Source organism: Zingiber officinale, chromosome 2A, assembly GCF_018446385.1.
Source record: "Zingiber officinale cultivar Zhangliang chromosome 2A, Zo_v1.1, whole genome shotgun sequence".
Classification (NCBI taxonomy): domain Eukaryota; kingdom Viridiplantae; phylum Streptophyta; class Magnoliopsida; order Zingiberales; family Zingiberaceae; genus Zingiber; species Zingiber officinale.
Genome location: NC_055988.1, coordinates 86,193,473 through 86,200,257, shown reverse-complemented (window position 1 = coordinate 86,200,257; position 6,785 = coordinate 86,193,473). Strand labels below are relative to the sequence as shown.

General features: G+C 40.1%; 1 non-coding gene across 1 annotated transcript; it reads left to right on the top strand.

Moving 5' to 3' along the window:
* The first annotated feature begins 5,259 nt into the window (after positions 1 to 5,259).
* Positions 5,260 to 5,366, top strand: LOC122044661. The gene has a single exon (XR_006129686.1). It is a non-coding gene; the product is annotated as a small nucleolar RNA R71 (small nucleolar RNA).
* The last annotated feature ends 1,419 nt before the right edge of the window (positions 5,367 to 6,785 follow it).

Genomic DNA, 6,785 nt, shown 5'->3' with positions numbered 1-6,785 from the left:
AGTTCGTCGGATTTGAGCTTTACGAGTGTAGTTGAGTAGGGTGGATTTCGAGTCAGAGTACTATTGTTTGTGATTATTATTATTAACTGCGTGGTTGTGACAGCCAGAGGCTGAATATCTATATAAACTGCGTGGTGATTGTTTTTATTTATTTTTATTATTCCAGCCGCCTGTGGCTGAGGTATATGTGTTATGTAGAAGTTTCAGATTGTTCGCTATACAGGGGAGATGCTGCCGAAATTTTTTCGGACAGGGACTCCTCTGGGGCGTGACACTTGTAATCCATTCTTTCATTTCTACTTTTCTGTCTGTGCTGTCAATGCTGTAAAGAGGCTACTCCGCCTGAAGGAGATCTTCAGATAGTGCGCTTACTTTCCTTGGATTAGCAATCCCCTGATTGCAAACCAAGTAAATTATCTGTGTCTTATTTCTGTTTATTTAGTCTCTGTTTTTTTTAATTACAAGTTCCTTTAAATTAGTTGAAAATCCGAGAAATGTTTGTGGCTTATTTTTTCAGGGCAATTCACCCCTCCCCTCTTGCCAGCCTCCGAAGGGACCAACAAGTGGTATCAGAGCAAGGACGCTTCAGGAGGACTAACCGCCGATCGAAGCAACAAGATGGCCGGACCAAGCATCGTTCCACCAAATTTGAGGGAGACTTCGCAGACTGGAAGCGACGTATGGAGGTATTCCTAAGAACAGATTTTGAAATTCGATTTATTATGAAATATGGTTTTGTAGCTCCGACAAATCAAGATGGAGAAGAAAAAGAAGAGAGCCTTTGGACAAAGAAGGAGCAGAATGAGTCTATAGCGAACAGCCATGCGGAATATCACCTGCTGAGCGTACTGCCGCTTCAGGAAGTCAACCGCATTGGAAGCTACTCGTCAGCCAAAGAACTTTGGGAGAAGTTCCGGGAACTCCACGAAGGCACGCCCGAAGCAAAGCTTGCTAGAAGAGACATCCTTCGGAACAAGTTGTTGAACATCCATCTGGAAAAAGGTGAAAAGGTAGCCAGTCTACATGCAAAGGTAAAAGAATTAATTACTGGTCTCGAGAACCTCGATGAAACGCTAACAAACCGAGACACCATACGCTACGCACTCAACGCATTTCCTCGAACTCTGGAGTGGACATTAATCGTTGACGTCTACTATATTTCAAAAGACCTGAAGGTAAGTACTTTAGAAGAGTTGTTTTCTACTCTTGAGTTACATGAAACCAGGTGTGCAGCTACAACAAAAGACTCAAGTCAGATAATGGTACTGAACGCAACCAAGAAGGATGAACCCGAGTCAGACTCCAAAGAAGACCAAGAAGCATATATGGTAAGAAACTTTAAAAAGTTTTTTAGATCTAATAAATTTAAAGAATTGCATAATAAAAAGAATCCAAGAAATAGAAGAAAAGTGCGTTGCTACCAGTGTCAAAAGGAAGGACACTTAAGAGATGATTGCCCAAAACTAAAGAAGGACAAAATGAAGACACCCAAGAAACACAAGAACCTAAAAGCCACTTGGGACGACACTTCATCATCTGAGTCCGAGATTCAAGAATATGCTGGGATAGCACTGATGGCAAGCTATGAAGGGAAAAGCATATCAGAACCCAGCATCGATGAAGGGGGAGCGACCTCAGATGAAAGCAGCGAAGCAAGGGGAGATTCAGGTTTTAAGTCTGATATGGTAAGTGAGGTATGCCTCTTACCCCTTGATCAACTTTACTCTGGCATTAAGGCAATGACTAAGTCCATGTATAAATTAGAAAATGAAAATACTAAATTAAAAAATGAAATTTTAGAAACAAAAAGAATTTTAGCAAAATCATGTCTTATAGAGGATTTTGATAAATTGAAAATTAAAAATGAAAAACTAAAAGAAGAAATAGAAAATTTGAAAAAGTCGAATGGTTCAAATATTTCTACTTTTAGAAATTATAAAAGTTTAAATTGGTATTATAGATTTCATCAAAGTCAAATTAGAAAAATATCAAAAGTCATATACCTAGGAAATACTTGATTAACCCTATAGGAAGGAACCTCTATTGGGTTCCGAAAACATGTTTTACTTGAATTTTAAACTTAACATTTTTTCAGCAAGAAAGTTAAACAGATAGTTTCTTTATGAGGCTTTGTCTAAGGAAGTAGTTGTTGCTCCAATAACCAAAAAGGCCTAGTGCCTCGCCACGACCTGGAAGCCAAAATACTGAAATCGAATATTTAATTAACTTTCTGGAAAAAGTATTAAAGTTAGAATTAAATAATGCTTAAAAGTTGTTAAACATTTGTTTTTGAAAATTTAGTTTAACTTAGAAAATATTTTCAAGAATATTCAGTTTAAAAAAAATTATTATTATTTTTGGAAATTAATTTTTTTCCCCTTGTTTTTAACTTAGAATTTTTTTTGTAAAATTCTTGCCTTCAAAGTTTATATGATAATTGACTTAGAAATTTTTTAAAATTTACTTAGAAATTTTTAAAAAAAATTGCCTTAGAAATTTTCCTTTGAAAATTGCCTTAGAAATTATTTTTGAAAATTGCCTTAGAAATTTTTTATGATTTTTTTTTTTGAAAATTGCCTTAGAAATTATTTTTGAAAACTGCCTTAGAATTTTTTTTTTTTTTTTTGAAAATTGACTTAGAAATTTCTTTATGCAAATTACCTTAGAGTTTTTTTACCATGATCAAAGGTGGAGAAGGATGTTAAGTCTAGGGGGAGGTATATAACTTTTTAATTGAAATATCTTTTGGACTTAATTGCAAATAAATTATTTTTATTGCATATGTTTTTCCTAGCTTAACTTTAGTTGCTCACATCAAAAAGGGGGAGAATGTTGGAACCCCGAGGTGTTTTGATGTGATCAAACAAGTTAAGCTAGGTCCTGCGTTGTCTAACCCTTGTGTCTAAGTGTGCAGGAACTTAAGAACACAGGAAGTCGAGCGGAAGACGCGGCTAGCGAGAAGGATGGCACGGGAGAGAGCCGACGGGCTCGGTGCGTCCGAGGGACGAGGTGACCGTGGAAGAGTACACTGGTGGACGAGAAGAACGTGCGCGGCGTTCGAGGGACGAGAAACCGGGAAGGAAGGCTGCTCGAGGAGAAGGCCAGAACTTGGGTTCGGGTGAGCCCTATTCCGAATGGCCGAGATTACCCAAGCTAGCGGAGCCGGAGCGAACAAGACCCGGACCGAGACGAGCTGAACCGGAGATGAGAAAGTCAACTTTGTTTACTTCAGGGCTCGGGGTGCCCGGAACAGCCCGGGGCGCTCGGAACCCTTCCGGGCACCCAGAATGAAGTTTTTGACCGGATCGAGCTTTGACTCAATCTGAACGTTGGGGGATAAAATTTATCCCCCCCAGGGCGCCCGGAACCCTTCCAAGCGCCCCGACCAAGGCTATAAATATAGCGTTGGTCCAAAAACTAATCAATTCATTGAGAACAACAACTTGTAATCCATTCTTTCATTTCTACTTTTCTGTCTGTGCTGTCAACGCTGTAAAGAGGCTACTCCACCCAAAGGAGATCTTCAGATAGTGCGCTTACTTTCCTTGGATTAGCAATCCCCTGATTGCAGACCAAGTAAATTCTCTGTGTCTTATTTCTGTTTATTTAGTCTCTATTTTTTTTTGAATTACAAGTTCCTTTAAATTAGTTGAAAATTCGAGAAAGGTTTGTGGATTATTTTTTCAAGGCAATTCACCCCTCCCCTCTTACCGGCCTCCGAAGGGACCAACACTAACAACATGAATCTAAATGATACACATGTAAGAAATTTTGCTATCAAACAAATGCGATGCCATTTTGATTCACTAGAGATAGAGAAAAATGAATCACTAAATATACTAGCACTAAAAGGTATAACTCATGCACTCTAGATAATGATCGTGCTAGAAGTTTACTTTTGTACAAGTCAATAGTAATAGTGTGGATAGTGTGACTCACCTGAGAGAAAACAAAGTGCAACTAGATTAAGAAAGAAAAATGCAAAATCAAACTGTAACTATATATAAAAAACCCCCAGACTTGGACACTTCATTGTCCTCAATGAAACTAAACCTATGGGGGTGGGCGAGAGAAAGGGTGCGAAAAATGGGTATGTCAATCACTCGCCGAAGATTGACCACCCAGAGGAGGTCGGCTCCTTGGTGGAAAGCTGGCCCAGGGAGATATCTAGGGACTTTAGGGAGATGACCAATATTTTCATAATACTGGTATAACGCGACCACCTGCTGACCAGTGATATCCATGGAGTCCATACACTCATTCATCCTCCCTTGGTGAGTGTAGTAGTCTCCCACAAAATTGGATACCCTATTATAAAAACCATCCCTCTTCTGAAATTGGTCCTGTACATTGGAACTGATCATGAGTGAAGTCACAGTGCTCCTCTGACATCTTATGAGAAGTATCTTGCTTCTCATGAAGAGAATCCAATGATGTATGAAACACACAGAAATCAAAGCTAGAAGGCCCCATGCTACCGTAAGAAAATGAATATCTAGCCGGGTCAGAAAATCTGACAGGCAACGGGCTTCTAGGCGAGGGAAACTTGTGATGCTCTCTAGGGGATGCGGAGGAATCGAGAATCAGATCTTTAATAATCTAATTGTTGGGTTTACGAACTGTTGTGCAGTCGGGATCTGATAAAGGGTTAGAAAACTCATCCCTTCTAGAAAAATTGAATCCATTTTCATCTCGACATATCATTTTCATTGCTAGGCATGTATCTATATTTATTTTGATATTTCCATGTATAGCTTCAAGACTTGAGATGTCTAGTTCAAGTTTCCTAGCAATGGTCATAATGTACCCATCAAATAAGATTGTTCCCCAGTTCGCCTTCCCCGCCCTCTGCATAGTTTGTAAAAAGTAGCATCACATTGTTCCACCTAAGATGCTTGCATATTGATAGCTCTAAAAGGACAAGAATCTTTAATGTGTTCTGAGGCTCCACATACTTCACAAGCTATAGAGATTGCATTTACAGGGTGTGTATTCATATTCTCAAATTGCTTTGATAATGAATCAAGCTTTGCAATTATTAAGTCAAGGGCATCCACATTGTATTTTGTTGGTATTTTAATTGCTCTCAAACTTCTTTTTGAAGCCCATTGTTGATGGTTCTGAGCCACACTCTCAATAATGTCTTCCGCCTCATCAAGGCCCTTGTTCATTAATCTGTTGTCAGCGGCTGAATCCAAGGAAACCTTTGTTTGATAATTAATCCCATTGTAGAAAGTGTGAATCACAATCCACTTTTTCAATCCGTGATGTGGGTAGTCTCTTAGCATTCCCTTAAATCTATCCCAAGCTTCATATAGAGATTCAGAGTCTGTTTACTTGAATCTTGCAATAAGATTTCGGAGATGTGTTGTCTTACTTGGTGGGAAGAATTTATCCAGGAAAGCTTTCTCACATTGTGCCCAGGAAGTAATACTATTTAGAGGCAAGAAATTTATCCAAATTTTTGCTCGGTCTCTCAAAGAAAACCCAAATAATAATAATCTAATAGCTTCTGGAGGAACTCCATTAATATGCATTGTGCTACATAATTCATTGAAGTTATCAAGATGATGATTAGGATCTTCCATCTGACCTCTGCCATATTAGTGTTGTTGATGTAGGATCGAAAAGTACTAGAGGAGGGGGGTGGGGGGAGGGGGTGAATAGTGCTCGTAGATAATTTATTTGTTTAGGAAAACTCAAAGTAAATACACAGCGGAAAAGTAAAGACACAGAAGCAATGCTAACACTGTTTCTTTTACTTGGTTTGAAGTCTGTGTCGACTTCTACTCTAAGGCTCGTGATTGTTGATCGCTTTCAGTGGGTAATCACTATAAGCTCGAGAATCTTTACAAGATTAATTACAAGTACTGAACTTAAAAAGATTATACCGACAATAAAAGATTATGGAAGTAGTCATCGATTGTCGAAACAACAGCTGAGTGTCGTTGAGTCATTTTGGCATAAAGCGCAGCTTCTAAGATTGCTTGTAGAATTGTTGTCTGAAGTAGCTGGTTGAGACCCCTTTTTATAGTAGCTTCAAGCTTGATCCAGATCCCCTGATCTTCAAGATCAAGCCTTCACTCGACCCGGATCGGTCGACCGATCCCCTGGTTCGGTCGATCGAACCTGCTGAACTTGCCCGACCTTCCATCCAGATGCAGCTTCTCTGGATAGCGCCTACGTTCGGTCGACCGATCCCTCTGTTCGGTTGACCAATCGGCTGATGGTCTTCTACCTCATCTGATTCGATCAACTCGCTCGACCAGGTCTCTGTCCATCTTTGGTTCGGTCGACCAATCCCGAGGTTTGGTTGACTGAACCTCTGGTCAAGCCTTCGCCGAGAGTTGGAACTTCAACCCCTTTTATACTGGGGTTCGATCGACCGATCAAAGCTAAGTCCGACCCTGCAGAACAGTTAGTTTCCTGCAAAACAGAGTTAGCTAAATAGGACAAATAATATTAATCAATTAAGTTGATAGCATTCGGACTGTCCAGTTCTGACTTTGGATTTCCTCCAGAAACCCTAGGTCGAACCGACGCCTACTGTTCCCTCAATGGGAAACACGTCATCACCTACTTCAATCAGGAGAAGTTACCTGTTGCGAGACCGGTCCTCCAGACCGACTAGACTTTTGCTCAGTGCTCGAGGATCTAGGACTTTCTGCTGGACGTCCACTCCATGACCCGCCCAGACTTCTACCTTGTCCGCGACCACCAGGACTTTCACCTAGAGTCCCCAACTCTAGGATTTTGCCCAAAGCACCTGACCCGCCAAGTCTTTC